The sequence below is a fragment of the Carassius auratus genome, unplaced genomic scaffold, assembly GCF_003368295.1.
Source record: "Carassius auratus strain Wakin unplaced genomic scaffold, ASM336829v1 scaf_tig00216647, whole genome shotgun sequence".
NCBI classification, from domain to species: Eukaryota; Metazoa; Chordata; class Actinopteri; order Cypriniformes; family Cyprinidae; genus Carassius; species Carassius auratus.
The window spans coordinates 1-19,142 of record NW_020528677.1 but is presented as its reverse complement, the minus strand read 5'-3'; the positions used below and the strand labels follow the sequence as shown (position 1 = coordinate 19,142).

General features: G+C 34.8%; 3 pseudogenes; 1 reads left to right on the top strand and 2 right to left on the bottom strand.

The window, feature by feature from the left end:
• LOC113098769 (WSC domain-containing protein 2-like) overlaps positions 1 to 9,690 on the top strand; it is a 38,009-nt pseudogene extending 28,319 nt beyond the window's left edge.
• Positions 9,691 to 12,922: 3,232 nt separating this feature from the next.
• Positions 12,923 to 14,175, bottom strand: LOC113098774 (chemokine-like receptor 1; annotated as a pseudogene).
• Positions 14,176 to 16,084: 1,909 nt separating this feature from the next.
• On the bottom strand, positions 16,085 to 18,414 carry LOC113098766 (chemokine-like receptor 1; annotated as a pseudogene).
• Positions 18,415 to 19,142: the final 728 nt, after the last annotated feature.

Genomic DNA, 19,142 nt, shown 5'->3' with positions numbered 1-19,142 from the left:
CATGATCACCTCAAAAGCCCTCAGTTTAAAGGAAATACATTACATTCACCCTTGAACAGCCTGTTATGAAGTAACTTGATCACGTGACAAATGTGACAGTTCATAAAACACCAGTTGAATGTAAAACTTTTCAGTTACCATCGCAGATATTTAACTACTTTAGGCTACATCATGACCCAGTGAACATATGCAGTTATGCACTTGTGTAATTCATTAATTAAAAAAATAAAATAATTATAATTGTAAAAACAATGCTTATACTAATTTATCCCTGACCTCCCATTGCTTGTAATGCGCATTTGTTCATTGTTATTGTTTAAAGTATGTATTGTCTGGTACAGTATCTGTTTTTTTTTTTCTCCATTTCTGTGACCGATAGAGTTTTGGTTCCTTGCCACTGTCTTCTTTGGCTTGCTTAGTTGGGGACGCTTGGCTGATTGCACACAAACTATTGGAAGAGAGTTGAACTGGATGGTGACATCAATGAATCATCAATTAACTGACTTTAGCTGGAAAAATGACTCTCTTATTGTCTTCTTGCATCATTGGTTAACTGTTTTACTGCTTGATACTGTAAAGCTGCTTTGACACAATCAGTATTTTATAAAGCGCTATACAAATAAAGGGGACTTGACTTGTGCAGTCTATTTGTATGTAGAATATTGTTTACTATGGAATAAGCGCATTTCTCTCAGTGTGTTTAAAGGGGTCATAAAAAAAATGTCTTTGTCTGTTTGCTAAATGGATGTTATAGGTCTTCTTTTGAACAATTCAGTCATACGTTTGTTTCCTTTTTATTTCTTTGCTTGTTTTTTTTTTTACCCTCATATTGTGTCCAGTCATTTTGACCTGAGCAGGATTTTCAAATGTTATCACATTTAACTAAAACCTTTTACATTTATGCATTTAGCAGAAGCTTTTATCCAAAGCGACTTACAGCGCATTCAGGCTAACATTAACTGGAAGAAAGTCTATTATGCATTTTATATTATCTCTTTCTGTTTGTGCATTTTTTGTAAAAAAAAATAAATAAATAAATTGCATGCATTTTTGCTCATTTTGTTCATATTTTAGGCACTTTTATTAACTGTGATAGTGTGGAGAACTATCAGCGTTGGGAGCAGGATAACTAACACTTCTTCATAAGAACCATAGCTTAGTTTGTCAGATAACTGGCAATCCACTGCCCTGACATTACAATGAACGGAATGAATAATGATGTTTTCTCTCTGTCTTCTGTAATTAGGGGTTATCTCTATGCAGGTCTGGAGTTTGGAGCTGAGTGCTACTGTGGCCATAAGATCCAGGCACCCAACGTGTCAGAGAGTGAATGTAATATGGAGTGTAAAGGGGAGAAAAGTAACCTCTGTGGAGGACCTAATCGACTGTCCATATATAGACTGGAGCTGAGCCAGGAGTCAGCCCGCAGATGTATGTATCCTGACACACACATACACTTACACACGTGCATCTGCAAGTTTACACTTGCATGTATCTGTCAATCTCAAAAACAGAAAGGAACACATGACTTATTTTTTCACAGGAAATTGGGTAACACAATTTTTTATTTTGTTTGTTAATATAAACTACTTCAGCTGACATGACCTACAAATGAACAATACTTCTACAACATTTATTAATCTTAAACTTAATTTCAAAATGTATTAATTCACTTTTAAATTAAAAGTTGGCATTTGGTTATATGTAGTCAATGCACTGTGAACTAACACAAACAAAAAATTATCAATTGTTTTTTTCATATAATTAAACAAAGATTAATAAATGCTGTAAAAAAATATTGTCCTAATATTAACAAATTAGATTTTAATGATGAGTGTTTACAGAAAGTTTTTATCTTTAAGCTGTTTTTATAATCCAAGCATGATCCAAGAGCATAGTACAGGGCAAATGGCCCGCCATCAATAAGCTCTCGTGGGAGTGATTATTTTCTTCTAGTGAAAAAACCTATGCTTTTGTTTCTTTTTTCCTATCTCAGTCATTTGTGTTGATTTGTTGTAGATTTGAAAACGTTTGCCAGTATTGTTTAGCTCCTTCTCACGGCATCCTTTTTTTTTTTTTTTTTTGTAAACTATAAATAAATAAAAATTCCACTTCCAGGTCTTTATTGCACATACTTTACCATTTTCCTCATGCCTCTGCATCCCTTTCTTGATTAAAAAATAGCACAGGCAGAAACTTGTGACATTCCAGCCTTTTCCTGAATAAGCACTTTTCTCATGTGACAGGATGTCTGTGTGCGTAAGTAATAAGCACTGCAATTGTAAACAGTAGTTGTGCAGCAACAACTTAACCTTTGATAAAAGATAAAAAAAACATTGGCAGAGCCTTATTTTTACCAAGTGCGACAAGATCCTGGGTCTTTGTTGACCTTGGATATGGTCAAGATTAAAATTTTCTATTCAAATTTTGTTCCAGAATATGTTAGCATTGGAACACATCTAACTCGGCCAAGTTTAAGAAGTGCAAAAAACATTGCTGGCCCGAGTCATTTAAAAAATATTTACAAAACAGTAGCTGGTGAGCTTTTCACAGACATGCAACACTCCCATTTTTACCTTTTGAAAATTCATTCTTATTTATTTTGCTTTTTAGATGGGAGTGCCATCTTCAAGGGATGTTTCAAGAGGCCAGATAACGTGACCCTGGCGCTTCCTGCTAGTGCTGTTATTAACAACATGTCAGTGGACAAATGTGTTGACACGTGCACAGAGAAAGTGAGTATGCATGCATGATGTGCGTCTGGTATCTCTTATATTACTGTGTTTATTGTCTGTCATATAATCTCTTCATTTGTCTGTCATAGGAATTCTCTCTGGCAGCTTTGGCTGGAGAAAAATGTCACTGTGGCTTTCCTACACCGCTCTTTACCCTGCATGACCATGAGGATGAGGAGCTGTGTCTCCAGCACTGTGCAGGAGAAGACTTCGAGAGCTGTGGAAACAGTGACTTCTTTGTAGTGTACCAGACCCAAGTGCAAGGTAATTTTAGCTTGTTTGGGCCAAAAAAAAGTGTGCTCAGGCCAATGCACAGGCTACCCACATGCACAATATTTACTTTAGTAATACTTTCGGGCAAAAAACATGTCAGGTCACTATAAAAACATGAAATATAACCTAGGTTGAAACTTCACAGTGTTTCAAATGTTAGCTTTTGTGGCTGCTTATCACTTATGGTAAATGGACTGCATTTATATAGCGCTTTCAACAGACAAAGCGCTTTACAATTTTGCCTCTCATTCACCCATTCACACAACAACTGCGGTGTCAGCCATTCAAGGAGCCATCCAGCTCGTCGGGAGCAGCTGGGGTTAGGTGTCTTGCTCAAGGGCACTTCAACACTTGGTCAGGTGGAGCCGGGGATTGAACCACCAACCTTCCGGCATGAAGACAACCTACATGAACCACTGAGCCACTGCCGCCCCTGTAGAGACCTTATCAAGGTCTACACTCGTGTTTGCTAAATTTCCACTTCCTCTACACTTCTTCTGAGTTTGCTTTCAAAGTAAACAGATTTTTTTATATTTTTTGCTTTGGTTTCAACACTGGTCAAAGGTATAACAAAGGAATATTTGGCACTAAATTGATAGAATATATCATGCATTTACATTTATCTACCACTTAAATGCCACAACTTTCCTGCTGTGCAGGCAGAGCCTTCTTCTGAAAGAATGCAAATTTGGCCTCAAACCCACATAGAATCACTGTATTGACTTTGAGGGAGGGGGAAATGCCAGTTCTAAGTGTCATAAAAGTCCTTTGTTCAGTAGTGGTTAGTTCTCACTGCAGTTTTTACATTTGCTGCAGCTGCGCGGGTGGGTGGTGGGTAGGGGTGGGAGGGGATATCACAGTAGTATCCTTTGATTCAGACAGTTTTATTTTACTCTGAGTTAAAACTATCAAAGCTCCCCTCAACTCCATGCTGCAATTCACTATTTCATGGAACATTTTTTTAAGCTTTACATAAATTCACACATCCCATTAGAGATCTAATTTTATGCACAAATAAGTGCACAGCTATTTGCTTTTGTAATCTGCATTGTTGCATCTTTCATGACTTTCGTGGCGTTTATATAAGCCATTTGACTGCTTACATGAAAAATCTATAAAGACTGTTACACTCACAGTGTAAATGAATTGCGTGTCTGAGATTTAAGATCAACAGAAGATAATTTATGCCTTGCAGAAACTCTTACAAAGCAAAAACGAACACTCACTTTTGATAAACACGTGCTGCTGGGAATAATTAAGCAAAGCATCTTTGAAGTACAGTACTAAATAGGGATTTGCCACATCACAATCTTTGATGTTAATGCAATGTAGATTTTAAGACCAAAATTAGTGAAGTTTAACATAAATAAAAATATATAAATGATCTTTTCATGAAATGTAAATTACTGTTTCAGGACTCTTATATAATTATTTTGGGTTAAGCTTTTGGTAAGTAATGATTATTGCAAAAAACTAAATAAAAAGAAAACATTTTGACTTAGATTTCTTTATACATTATTTGTGTAGATTAATAAGCACAAAGTCACAAGGACGACAAAGATTTACAGCTTTACATGCAGCTTTACAGAAATAAGGTTGGTAAGCAAATGTATCACACTTTAACTGTTAATCAAAGTCCTTTTTTAAGACAATGTCATGTCACTCGGTGGCTATCTTTGAAACGCTTCTTAGGCATCCAAGTGCAACTCCTATCTCTTTGAATGGGGAAACATCAAATTCTCCAAAACTGTTCACTGAGCTTATGATTAAATTTCAAATCTGACAACAACTGTGTCATAGATGTTATTACTTGTGCTCAAATAGCATTAATAAAAAGCTTATTTTTCAGACTAGATCAGCCAGTGCGCATGCACAGTCCTAAGCACATGTCTCAGAGCGTTGACTGTTTCTATAGCAACTGGGCCTTCTAAATTCAGCTGAAGTTACACGCTGACTTTACCGATTTGCGATTGACTCTTTCATTCAGGGCTTCCTGCGATTTAGCGGCCATATTGAGAGTTGCATTTCCCCCATTCAAAACTACTGTATACGAGTGGCATGTCTTGGGTATTCTATAGTCTTTGCTGTTAACACAATATCTCATTTCCTCTTCAGTCTCATAGTCATCCGTTCTGTGGTGCATTAGGAATAGTAATCATGTACTGCTTCAAACCAAATTTGAAGTCTAAGAAAGACAACATTTGAAAAGACTGAATCAAACCTGATTGAGACATTTTACCTGTCTTTTAAGGAATGCAGAGATTCTGTGATTTGGAGATTTATTTTATTTTTGCATATGAAAACGGTCACTTACAGCATTTATGGTAACTTGTGAAAGAATGACAAATGCGCATGTGTGTGCCTGTAAGGTAGAACGTAAGAATTTTAAATAAGAAAATATTTTTTCACTATCTTCTGTTTGGTCTATGTGTTTTTCATCTCTACAGATAATCGTTGTATGGACCGGCGTTTTTTGCCCACTCGTTCCAAGCACTTAATGGCACTAGCTAGTTTTCCAGGCGCAGGAAATACATGGGCCCGTCATCTTATTGAGCTGGCTACGGGTTACTACACTGGGAGCTACTACTTTGATGGCTCACTGTACAACAAAGGTTAACTTAACTTTTTGTTCTCTATGAGGCCATCTTTTTTTCTCTTGGTTGCTGATGGTCTTTCTCTCTCTTTGATTTCTCTGCATGTGCAGGTTTTAAAGGAGAGAGAGATCACTGGCGCAGTGGTAGAACTATATGTATCAAGACCCATGAGAGCGGCAGGAAGGAGATTGAGACCTTTGACGCCAGCATTCTCATGATCCGGAATCCTTATAAAGCCCTCATGGCAGAATTTAACCGGAAATATGGTGGCCATGTTGGATTTGCCTCTCAGGCTCATTGGAGGGGGAAAGGTGAGAAATAAAAGCTTGTTCTAAAGCCTAGTGATCGCTTTACTTAGTGCACAATACACACAGCAGTACTTGCATAAATCACATAAGAAATGTTTATGTTATTGTCTCTGTTAAAGAAACAGTTTACCTGTACTCAAAAATTTAAGTTTACTGAAAATATACTCACTCTCAGGCCATCCAAGTTTGTTTCATCAGAATAGATTTAGAGAAATTTGGAGTAGCATTATATCACTTGCTAACCAGTGGATCCTCTGCAGTATATGTTTGCCGTGAGAATCAGAGTCAAAACAGCTGATCAAAACACCACAATGATTCACAAGTTATCCACATGACTCTCGTGAATTTCGTATGAAGTGAAAAGCTGCGTCTTTGTAATAAACAAATCTATCATTGAGGTGTATTAGTTTTAAATCATCACTTCTGGTCAAAATTCATAATAATGCATAATAGTTCATTATTATTATAAATTATATAACTTAATAATCATAAACGTAAGTCATAATAATGAATAATCTTAATGCCATTGTTGTCCTCTCACATCCAAATATAAAACTGTTAAAACAGTCCTTGATCTGTGCATATTTTCCCTCATGATTCAGATGAGATGACTTTATCTCCGGACAAAGCAATATTATGCATAGAGATACTATGTCTTATTGTATTTTTTTATTAAAAAACACACTTTGTGTTTTTTTGTTTATTAAAAAAGCTTTTCACTTCACCGTGTCCTGTGGATTACTTGTGAATCATTGTGGTGTTTTTATCAGCTGTTTGGACTCTCTTACTGATGGCACTCCCATTCACTCCAGAGGATCCATTGGTGAGCTAGTGATGTAATGCTACATTTCAAAATATTCTGTGAATTTTCTTTTCTACTGCTGCTATACAGATATTTTTTAACTATTACTATTCGTCCAGCTCCTCTTTCATTTACACACTCTGGTTTGACACATTTTTTTGTCTTGATTGAGCTCATCACAATATTATCTGTATCTTAGGTGAGACTGATAGGCTAACAGCCCAGTGTTTATAGTCAGGCTAAATGTTTAAAAGGACTTCTGTATTGTTCTTGATGTTGCCATTAGTCTGAGGGTTATATTTGCTGTACTGCAGTCAAGAGTGTGAGCTTATCAGACAGGAAAGCTGTGATTGATTTTTAACAGGTTTTTGTTTTAACAGGTTTTTGGTGTTTACATTTTGAATAATTCGCGGTTTTAACCATTAAACCAAAACACATTTTACTTGCAGTTAGTGTAATTTAGTTTTTGAGTTTATCAAAAGTTTGTAAACTATGTTATTAGTCAATATATCGATTGTGCAAAGTTGTCTTTACCACCAATGAAGTCCATTTTTAAGCAACGTTTTCCTCTTGTTCTGCTTCTTTACAATTTTTTTATTTTTTCACACGGGGAAGAGATGCTTGTGACATGTTGGTGTCTTGTTTACTGAAATGAGCATCTTTCTATTTTTGTTTCGTTTAATGAAGTTGTCTGTTTAACAGATTTGAACATTTAACACTATGTTCCTGAGTTATTGTTTCACTGTTCTTGTTCCCGTGCCAACATGCCTTTTAATATCATCAGGGGTGCACATATTTTTTCAGCCTGGTTCTCATAAGAGAAACTTGAGATTTGGTTTGGTCCTCACACTGCATATAATGTGACCCATTAAATGCAACTATAAAAAAAAATATTAATAATAGTTATAATATTATTACACTTTATTTATTTAGTTTTTTTTAAATTAAGTAATAGTAAATAAACTAAATTATGGTGTGTAATAATGTTACAAACGCACAAAGGACAGGGAAGGCAGACACCCGCACAATCAGATGGCAGTTTACACATGATTCTTTATTGCTTGTTAAAACATGACATTATCTCATAAAACAGATTACCCCCCTTTTTGGCCAAAATTGGCTCACACACACAGCGGACGAGCTCGAGTCAGGCGAGGAGGATACACAGGAAATCTTCAATTATCAGTTTATCAGTCCACCTAATCAGCTTCTCCAGTCTCTGTATTATCTTAAACAGTTACATCGGTCACGAGCTCTCCTAGCCCAAATTCTAAATTCCAATTGTTTCCTTCTCATTACAATAATATTATTAAAAATAAAAAGCAGTCATAGTATTAATAACAAATGTGTTTATTTTATAGTAAATAAACTTAAAAATAAAATGCTAATATTTAGTACTACTTTGTTTGTTTGCCTCTTTAAGAAGAATCGCTTTATGTATTCCCCAATTTAAAAAAAGTCTAAAAATAAATAAACAAACTTAATATTCAAACTTAACATAAATAAACAAACATCATATTCAAACTTAGGTATACATGCTTCCGGATTTAGCGCTGCTGATTAAAGAGCGTCAGTGGATGAATGTCACTGTTCTGTATTGTGCTTTGAAACGGTAGGCATAGCCTAGATTTATGCTTTCAGGTTGAAAATAAAACTTGTATAGTACATTTTGTGATCTAAAATGGTAATTATGCATTAACAGCTGTCGGTAGCACTTTATTTTACAGTCCTGTTCCTCATGTACATACTATGTACTTATTATAGTTATTACAATAACTATGTAATAACTAGGTACTAACCCTGAACCTACCCCTAAACCTAACCCTACCCCATGTAGTTATCTTGTATTACCAGAACTTTCTTAGATAAATACACTGTAAGTACACCATAAGTACATGTTAGTACACGTACTGTAAAATAAAGTGCAACCCAGCTGTCAACCATGTCGGTACACAAATGCGCTGTCAGAACATATAAATATTACGCATTTTTTATTTTGGTCGCGCATGCGGACCTGCGGACCACTTATTCCATTCTTTTTACATCCTCCAAACATCATCATTATGATAATTTAATTCAGTTTGGCGAAAGAGTCTTAAGCTACAGTATTGTTTTTCTCTCCACTGATGAGAATCAGCAGAAAATGACATTATGTTACTTGATCACGAATAAGTGCGTCACTTTGAAGTATGACTGACTTCTGCTTCTTGATTTCAGAAAAGTGCTGTCACTGATTAATAATATACTTCTGCCACTATTGCCGCACTTGCAAAAACACCAAGTTGTTTTTTTTTTTTTTTTTTTTTTTTTACATGCGTTTGTCTGATATGTGTGGCACATTTGTACAGTGCTGTTACACATCTGCAGATATGTGTCAAGTTTTTCCAATGCACTATGTCACAGCATGTTACTACAAGATGTTATTGTTCAAAAGTTAAACTCTTTCATTCTCTTTCAATCAGAGTGGCCAGAGTTTGTGAAGAACTATGCTCCATGGTGGGCATCCCACACACTAGACTGGCTGAAATATGGGAAGAAAGTTCAAGTTGTACACTTTGAGGATTTAAAACGGGACCTTTCTTTCGGTTAAAAGACATGGTCATCTTTCTGGGCCTAGAAGTCTCAGAGGACCGTCTGCTGTGTGTGGAAGGACAGAAGGATGGGAACTTCAAACGCTCAGGGCTGAGGAAGCTTGAATATGACCCTTATACTCCAGAAATGCGTGCCACCATTGACGGGCTAATTAAGACTGTGGACACGGCACTCAGAAAGAGAAACCTGCCAGCTGTACCTGAAGAGTACAGGCCCAGATGATACTGCACTCCTCACTTTGCTTATGCTTTTTTCCCACAACACACTTCCCCTCCCAGCTATACTCATTTTTCCCTAGTATATGAAATTGGTCATCATAATTTTCCTTGTTTGCTTTCAGTTTTAAGAATGGTATGTTTCACAGAAATGAACTGCTGAAAAACCCTGTGGCGAGTGGGGCGGGGCCGAGAGGCGTGGGAACGAGGAGTGAGGCCAGGTGAACTACACCTGGCCTCACTCCTCGTTCCCACGCCTCTCGGCCCCGCCCCACTCGCCACAAACCCGTTTGTCCTTTCATTAATAATCTGCACTACATAGTGAGACATGGGCTTGTGCAACAATTTGGCTTGAGTTTAATCACATGGATTAATCTTCCTTAGGCACAATAGTGTGTGGTAACTACAAATTCAGTTCAGTCATTAAGAGAAATCACTCTTTTTATGAATGTGTCTATTGCCATCAAGACATCGGGGACAGCTTTTAAACACTACTGGACTCCCTTAAGCACTTCAGTCTCATTGGGAATATATGGAAAGTGATTTCATTTTTAACACCTGAACCCCTGTTAACACAAATATCTGGAAATTGCCTTATGATTTTATGATGCTTCTTAAAAACTGATCAGTGAAATAGTTATATGGACAACAAAAATCCTCAAGATATACCATGTGTATTAGATAAATGCATGGTTAACTCGAAAACACATTGTCTGGTACTTGCCTTCAGGGATTTGCAGGCAAAGTGCAGCCCTTACTGAGCTATCGATTTAAATGAAAGCAACAAAGTTCTTCTGTTTTGTGTTTAGAGTGTTTTTAAATTGAGATTGTTTCATCAAGTTAACTTGCTTTCTTACTTAGGTTTAAAGGTGTATTTGCAGTGGATGATAAAAATAAGTAATTTGATTGTGTGCTCACAAAGTAAAAGAAATGGGGGCTTCTTGTAAATTGCTTAAAATTGCATTAAATGACCCTTTACTCCTTTTCTCAATCAAATTTTTTTTTATCTGTTAAAGGGATACTGAAGTGTACCCAAATCTGGAAATTCATTCAGTTATTAATGTTTTTGACAGACACGGTCTAAAACACTGCTTTATTTTCATTATGCATTTATTTTCATTATGCATTTATGTCCCAGGTTAAATTATGAGAGTAGTTGTGCGTACTGCGTACTGTGTGAGATGCATCCCCACAAAATCAAATAATTCCTCCCAAAATATCATTACATGTCAGGTTTCCCTGTAAAAATGCTCAGAATTGTTATTTTAGTTTTTAGTGTTTTAATTGCAGGAGTTTTTATTCAAAACTGCAAATCAGCTTTATAATATATAAAAAAATCTTGACGGGGTGAAAGCAAATGTGAAGCAATTTGCAAAAGAGACAAAAACACCTTGTGGGTAAATTTCTGCTTGACAGCTAGAGACCTAACAAATAACATTCAATATATGTAAATACACATATATATTTTTGTAATGCTCACAAGGAGAATGACTTTAAAAGACAAAGTGTCACCTATATTTTTGAAAAGGCTTTTAAATTTGAGCATTACATGCTATTCGTTTGGAAAAGGAGCAAAACTGTAGTGTCTTTCTGAATGCATTTTGTATGGAGTGAATGTACAGAGTTTCTACCAAATAATTACGGAAATCATAGAGTAATTGCCAGCAATGCAAAGGAAATTAAATGATTGCAACAAGATTTTTATTATAATTGTAAGCTGAGAGTGTGAATATGAGCAAAAGTTTTGCACTTGTTTGGATGATGTGTCTGATGTCCTGACCAATAAATTATAAAGCACCAAATTCTCAGAGGCCCAACGTTCATTTATGCACTTAATTGCATAGTTGTATATGTATTTATGTATTTATTAATGCATTTGGTCAAATTGTTGATGAAGCAGTTTACATGAAAAATGATTTGGGTCTGCCAATTTGTCCAACCAATGGCAGAAGTGTGAATTGTTGGAAACCAAAACCAAAACATTATTTATGCAGTTTTTTTAGGGTAAAATCTCTTTTTAAATCTCTCTTTACAGCTCTATTTACATTGCATTTTAAATGCTGGTTATTTTACATTTCCTATAGTCAGAGTTAATGGGTAAAAGCTCAGGAAATAGCACAAAGAAACCAGTTTCCAGGATGCAATGTCTTTCTGAGGACAAACATTCTTTCAGAAACACTGCTCCAAATCATAAATTTTAAAGGATTTATTTCCAAACTCTTGTCAGTCTGTTTTACTCAGCAGTTATAAAATGAACCACTGCTGTACACTAAATGGTCAAAAGACTGTTTTGTGGATCTTTTTGAGCGGGTCGTTTGTCAAAATGACACAGGAAATACATGCCAACGGAACTAGGTTTTAAACTATTGGCTTTGATTTTGACTTTTTTTTCATGTTTTTTTTTCTTTTTCTTTTTTTTTTTTTTTGTATGAAAATGAAGATCAGTTCTATAAATCTATGAATACTAAATAAAGTGTAAATTACTAAATATATGATGCATGGTTATTTCTGTAATGCTTATAAAGCAGGAATTATTTAAAGATAGGAAGTAATTATTGAAAGATAAGGAAGTATAAAATAATGTTTACCATTTAAAAAAAATGAATAATGCTGAATTGTCTTTTGAATGTGTTGTGTATGGATTAAATTTATAGGCATATTAAATAATTAAGAGAATTACCAGAACTTAAAGAAACAGAATGCTAAGAACAAGATTTTTATTATATATTTTTATGCATATGTTACCAAAACAAAGAGCGAGAGAGATGTGGAGCATGACTACATTTGTTTATCTTGCTCAAATGTTTAATACATTCTGTACATTCAAAGACATCCAAATTATTTTATACCCCCACCCACATATATTTATGTACATGTGTTAATAAGCATCATGTGTTAAACATGCAGAAATGATAAGATATATACTGAAAATATTCAATAGCTAAAAAGTGGCATTTCAATTTAAAATGACTTGTAAAGTAGCTTTTATTGAACCTTTTTTTTACATTTATTTTATTATTATTATTTTTTTTAAATAAGGGCATCCAAGATGTAAGTGACTTTATTTCCTCCGTATATTTCTTTAGTAGAACAGAAATGGAGATTTTTTAAAACAAACCATTGCAGTCTGTTAGTCATATAATGCAAGTAGATGAGAATCACAGCCAAAACAAAAAAAAAAACGTACACAAACAAAACCAAATTAAACCATGCGGCTCGTAACGATACATTGATGTGTAAAGACACAAAATGATCAGTTTGTGCAAGAAACTGAACAGTATTTATATAGTTTTTTTGCAGGGCATCAGAGGTAAAAAATAACTATATAAATTCTTGCACAGACCGATTGTTTTTTGTCTTTACACATCAATGTATCGTCACTGTCCGCAGGGTTTAATTTGGTTTTGTTTGTGTATGTTTGGTTTTTTAGTTTTATTGTATATTTTAGCCATGATTCTCATTCACATCCATTATATATGACTAACAGACTGCAACAGTTTATATTAAAAATCTCAGTTTGTGTTCTGTAAACTACATCTTGGATGCCCTGGTGGTAAGCAGATCAATAAAAATAAATAATTCTCCAACCACATTTGGAAGAGAATAAAGAGAAATAGATTTAGTCCATGACACGTGTTAGAATTTCAGACAGCAGTGGGAAATCCATTGTCTGTAGCACTGGTAACTGAAGTTGCTCTGAAAGTACTTCGGTTTTCTTCATCAATGGCGCTCTCAATCTTCGAAAGAAAGGAATAGCATTTCTTCTTTAAGTCCTTGGCCATAAATGCATAGAGGAACGGGTTTAGAAAGCTGTTTGCACTGGCGAGAGTACCAGATACCTGTTGAGCTGTTTTAAAGGCAGAGTTGTACTCAGATCTGTCCAACTCTAAAACAGAAACTATTTGAAATGGCAACCAACAGATGAAAAAAGTTGCGATCAGTAATGTGGTGATCTTGTAGGGTTTGGTGGATTTGGACATTTGGTTTGATCTAAGTTTATGGATCAAGATGGTGTAACAGATGAAAATAGTCAGGAACGGAATCAAAAACCCAAAATTAAAGCGCATGAACACGACGGTTTTGTGGTGATCCTCAAAATTGTTATAGCATATTTCTGGTGATTTATTTAGAATCTCTCTGAATTTGGCAGATGGAATGCTAAGCAAAGAAGACACAAACCAAGCCAGCACAACAACTAACGAAGCTTTCTTTACAGTGCGTTTATTCTGGGCCCAGACAGGAAACCTTACGGTGATGCAGCGATCCACACTTATGATGACCAGGATGAAAATGCTGCTGTACATATTGAGGGTCATAGCAAAAGAGTTGAACTTGCATAGAAAGAGCCCGAAGCTCCAGCTGTCCTTAATCAGGTAATCAATGGTGAAAGGAAGAGTAGCACAGAAAAAGAAGTCAGACAAAGCCAGACTCAGGTACCAAGTGCTGTTCACTGACTTCTTCATCTTAAAACCAGTAATCCAGATCACTGCACCATTTCCAGTGATGCCAAGAAGGAATATGATCACATTAGAGATCACTGTGATTTACACATGCTGCTTCCCTGCAGTATCCAGGATGTAAGTCCTCTTGAAGTTGCACTTTAGTTAATGCTGATAAATAATCATCATAATCATATTGAGATCCAGTTGTAGTCATTGTGACTTCTATTATAACTGAATAGGAAGCAGAATTCTGTAACAAAAACAACAAGCAATTTATCCAACTATATTTAAAGTGTAGTCATCTTGCATATTTTTTAAATGACTAAAGTGACTATGCAAAAACATGGCACTATTACCACACAATCCACGCAGAATAATAATTTCCTATAATTTCCATAAAGGTACTTTAAAATATAAATAAAACAAAAGATAAAATAGATCAAATTTGTTTTGGGCACATTGCAGATATTTTTTTTATTTTTATTTTTTTGCCTACTTAACCAATAGATCATTTTCACTGGCAGTCTCTTGGTGGGTCACCATTGAAAAAACTCCTCTCAGTAGTAAAATAACAGAACAAATTCTGCATGATGCATACAATATATTTCCGATGAGTCCTTTTCTGACGTGCAGAACTGTCAGAAAAGACCAGTAAAAAGCACAATGCAAGCAGAATTCTCCCATAGCTTCCTTTTTTTCATGTAACATGTTTACACTTTCTGATTATGCTTTTTTGACCTTAAATTATATTTGATGGGTTACATGCATGCCTGTTTGTATGAAGAAAATTGCCTAATTTGTTACTTAAAAAAATATTTCAAAATTTAATCCATAAAGAATCACAGAACAGAACAATTTACACAAGTTACATGTTATTCACATTTGAATCTTAAGTGCAGTTTAAATGTAACTTGATGACTGCTACATTTAAGTTAGTATAACGTTTCTCATTTTGTATTGTATCTGTTATCTACTGTTATTGCAATCCTAATTTGGAAAATATCCTAGTTGATTTTATTGAAACATAGAATTGATAATCATATGCATCTTAATTATTTGCTTACTGTCTTTAAAATTCAACTGAAAACAAGTGTTCACTGTATGATCAGATACACGTATGACATCTAAAGTTAACCTACCTCACAAAGGAAGCCTCACAATGCCCTTTGCAATGCTTAAGAAATCAACTTCTGCTGCTGTGTTGTTTGCTGATAAGTGCAGACTGAACTATTGCCCAAACATTTTAACACCAAGTTCCTCTGTACAATGCAAAAACAAACAAACAAAAAAACAATTCAAAGGAATGAGACTGTCGACAGCCACACTTAACAAAGAACCTTATTCAGAACAGCTCAGTTTATCTGATAGTTAGCGATAAGCTGGTTTGAACTAAAAGAAAGACTTAAAAAAAAAATCATCTCAGTTATACATCTCTACCGCGTTTACCATTGTAGGAGGATGGCTGAAATGTGTTATGCTGTGTAGCTCCATGGTGCCATAATCGCAGTCAAAACAAAAATGTTTATTATTCACAGAGAATTTTCAAAAACCATTAAGAACTGTACTAGATTAGTAACAAGTCGTTATGGAAGATTAATGAACGCTACCTTGCATCAGGAAGCCATTTGCATTGTGCATAATGATGGTTTGTTTTTAGATTGTAAATAAAAAATGTATTCAAATGAATTGCATATTATAATTGCCAAAGCTGCAAATGTAGGCTTGGACAAGTAAAAAGCAAATAGTGGATTAAGAAGTCAAAATACTATTTAATTTCCTTATCATTCAACATAAACATATGACTTTAGAGGGTGTTCACACAGGACGGGTTTTTCAACATTCAACTTATTTTTTTTGGTTTATAATATATATCAAACATACATCAAGTAGAAAAACACCACAAATATATATAGTTAAAAACATAATTCAATAATCCTTTTTTTTTTTTTTTACTATTTCACAACTTTTTATAACTTTTTTTATTATTGCATTTACAGACAGGAGGCACACTTAAGTGTGTTATTGTATTTTATTTCCAGTTTAAAATTAATCATACTAAATGAATGCATTTAATTTGACATCCCTTCTTTGAAAAGTGGCTGAAAAAAATATTACTTTTGAGTTTATTCTTTGATATGAGTGGACCCACCTAGCATCCCACTGAGCTGGGAGCGAGACAGGTAGCGACTGATGGTTCGGCCCCTCTTCTCCAATAGCATTCTCAATCTTTGATAAGATGGAGCTCCTGAACTTCTTCCTGAAGTCATTGCCCATGAAAACGTACAAAACGGGGTTTAGGACGCTGTTTGCAGCAGCAACAGTGGTGCCAATTTTCAGTCCGAGAGCAATGACCTCAGTGTTGAAGGTTTTTTTTTGTTCGATTAGCACAAATGTGTGGTAGGGCAGCCAGCACAGGAAGAAGGTCAGAATGAGAGCCGTCATGATCTTAAAAGGTTTGTTGGACTTCGCCATCTGGGTGGCTCTCAGTCTGAGGATGATGACGGTATAACAAACAATGATGAGGATGAAAGGGATCACAAATCCAAAAACAAAGCGGCTCATGGCGATGATTTCATGGGTGTACTGGCTGGACGTGTAAATGTTAATGCATCGGTTTGTGCCCAGGTGATTCTGGACATCACGGTACATGATAGATGGGATACTTAAAGCTGTAGAGAAGATCCATGCGAGTACAATTAATACAGATGCTTTTCCAGTAGTGCGTTGATTCTGTGCCCAACAGGAAACATGACGGCGACGCAGCGATCCACACTGATGATGACGAGGAGGAAGATGCTGCTGAACATGTTGAGAAACATGATGAAGGATGTGAACTTGCACATGAAGAGGCCAAAGATCCATTCGGATGTGACGCTGTAGGCAATGTTAAAAGGCAAACAGGCAACAGAATATGAAGTCAGACACAGCCAGACTCAAGTACCAGCTAGTATTGACTGACTTCTTCATGCCAAACCCTGCAATCCAGATAACCACACCATTTCCTCCAAGGCCCAGCAAACAGATGATCACGTTGATCACCAGCAACAACAGGCAAAGAACCTGAGTGAAACATGTGATGGGGTGGACGTGGAAAGAAACTTCTTCATGAGTTAAATTATCAGAGGAGGTGGAATTATCATAATCAATGTAACTGTTATAGTCAAAATTAAAATCTGTTGATTCCATTGTAATTTACGTCCCTGTAAGCAGAGAAGGAAATGTTTTTGTTAAATAAATCTTTCTTCAGTAAAAGCATAAATCTCAACAATATCACAATCACTGTTCCTAGATCATTATTTCTCAGCTATATGTAATTTCAACCCAAGTAATATCATGAACCTCCAGGATAACATTTTCTATGAAGCTCGAATTTATAATGCATTATAAGGGTAGTCTTAGAGACATAATAATGAATGTATAGATTATTATAATATATAAAAAAGTATAATATGTTGTTTCATCTCATAAATCATCATAACAACAATTATAAAACATTATAGAACTTGTTATAACTTTAATGAGTATGATTATTTATAACACAGAATGAACAACATTTTAAATCCTCTTAATTTATGGTATACTGTAAATCTCATATCTTGACATTATTTAACTAAATATCTTACGATCTTACTGATATTACATTAAATGTGGTTAAAAATAAATGTGCCATATACATCTGATCATATATATAATCTTATGGCTGTTTAAGAAAAACGCTTTTTTAATGTATTTTTATTGCTTTTGTTGTCGTTTATTATTTATAAGAGGCCTTTGTCTGCTTTAAGTTAAGTAAGAAGTTATCAATGGCCAAATATGAGACTTATTGTACATTATATAATTATGGAAAATAGAATCCGTTGTAAATTAAGAGGATGCATTGTGTTCATTCTGTGATATAAATCATTTTACTATTAAAAGCTATCACCACAAATAAGTAAATATTATAATGCATTAAAACTGTTGTTATGAGATGATACAATATATTATAAGATTTTTTTATATATAATACAGTACTTTATGCATTCATTATAATCCCTTAAGAATACCCTTAAGATATTATAAATACAGGCTTCATAGTGTTACCAAATTCAGTTCTGAAAACTAAAATATAAGTTTGATTAGCTACATGCAGGGATATGGTTCTCTTAAAACCTTCAATAAAGAGAAAATAAAAACTTTTAGAGAAGCGTGCAATATCTAAAGATAATAAAACATATCTAAAACAATATTATATATACACACACACACACACACACACACACACACACATATATATATATATATATATATATATATATATATATGTATATATGAATGAATGTGTCTCTATAAAAAAAAAACACTTAAAGGCAAACACTTTGATGTGGTTTGGAGAACATTTTCATAAGTCTTACAAGATAACAAGGCAGTCTCTCACCTCAGCCTAATAGCAGTGTCTCCAGCATTACTGCACAACATCATCTTGTCATCTGACAACTGTGTTACTTTTATAATAAACCAGTGTCCTATCCTTCTATTGAGCAATATTGTGTGCATGACTCCACATGCTGTACTTCCACATAACACTTCCACAACTGTTTTTTGTTTTCCTAATCAATAAGATCCCTACTTTCACTTCCTGATTTTGTTCTTTTAGTTTTGTGTCCTTGTTGCCCTCTACATGATCTGATTTAATTCAGTGCTATTATCTGAAGCTATAGACCAGGCAAGACAAAATGTAAAAGATGTTGAATGTTCATCAGCATGTGTGAATATTGTTTTAAATATTAATAGTAAATATTTATATGGTGTAATGTACTCAGTATCACTTCTTTTTAAAAACTATATATTAAAAACTTTTAGAAAAATGTTACTTTTATTATTTTTTCACAACAAACAATAATCCTGATCACAAATGACGATACCAAATCCCTGCTAGGGGGAGGAATGAACAACATTAAGGAGTGCACGTTTGTCAAATTAAATAGCTTTTGTTGCTTCAAAAGGCCTGTTCTGTAGATCAACTGGTAGAGCATTGCGCGATCAAGCATTAGGTTGGGGGTTCAATTACCGGGAACACAAGGCAGGTAAAATTGATAGCCTGAATGCGCTGTAAGTCCTTTGGATAAAAGCGCCTGCTAAAAAAATGCATTAAAAAAATGCATAAATATTGACGTAATATGATTTGCTTCAAATTCAAAA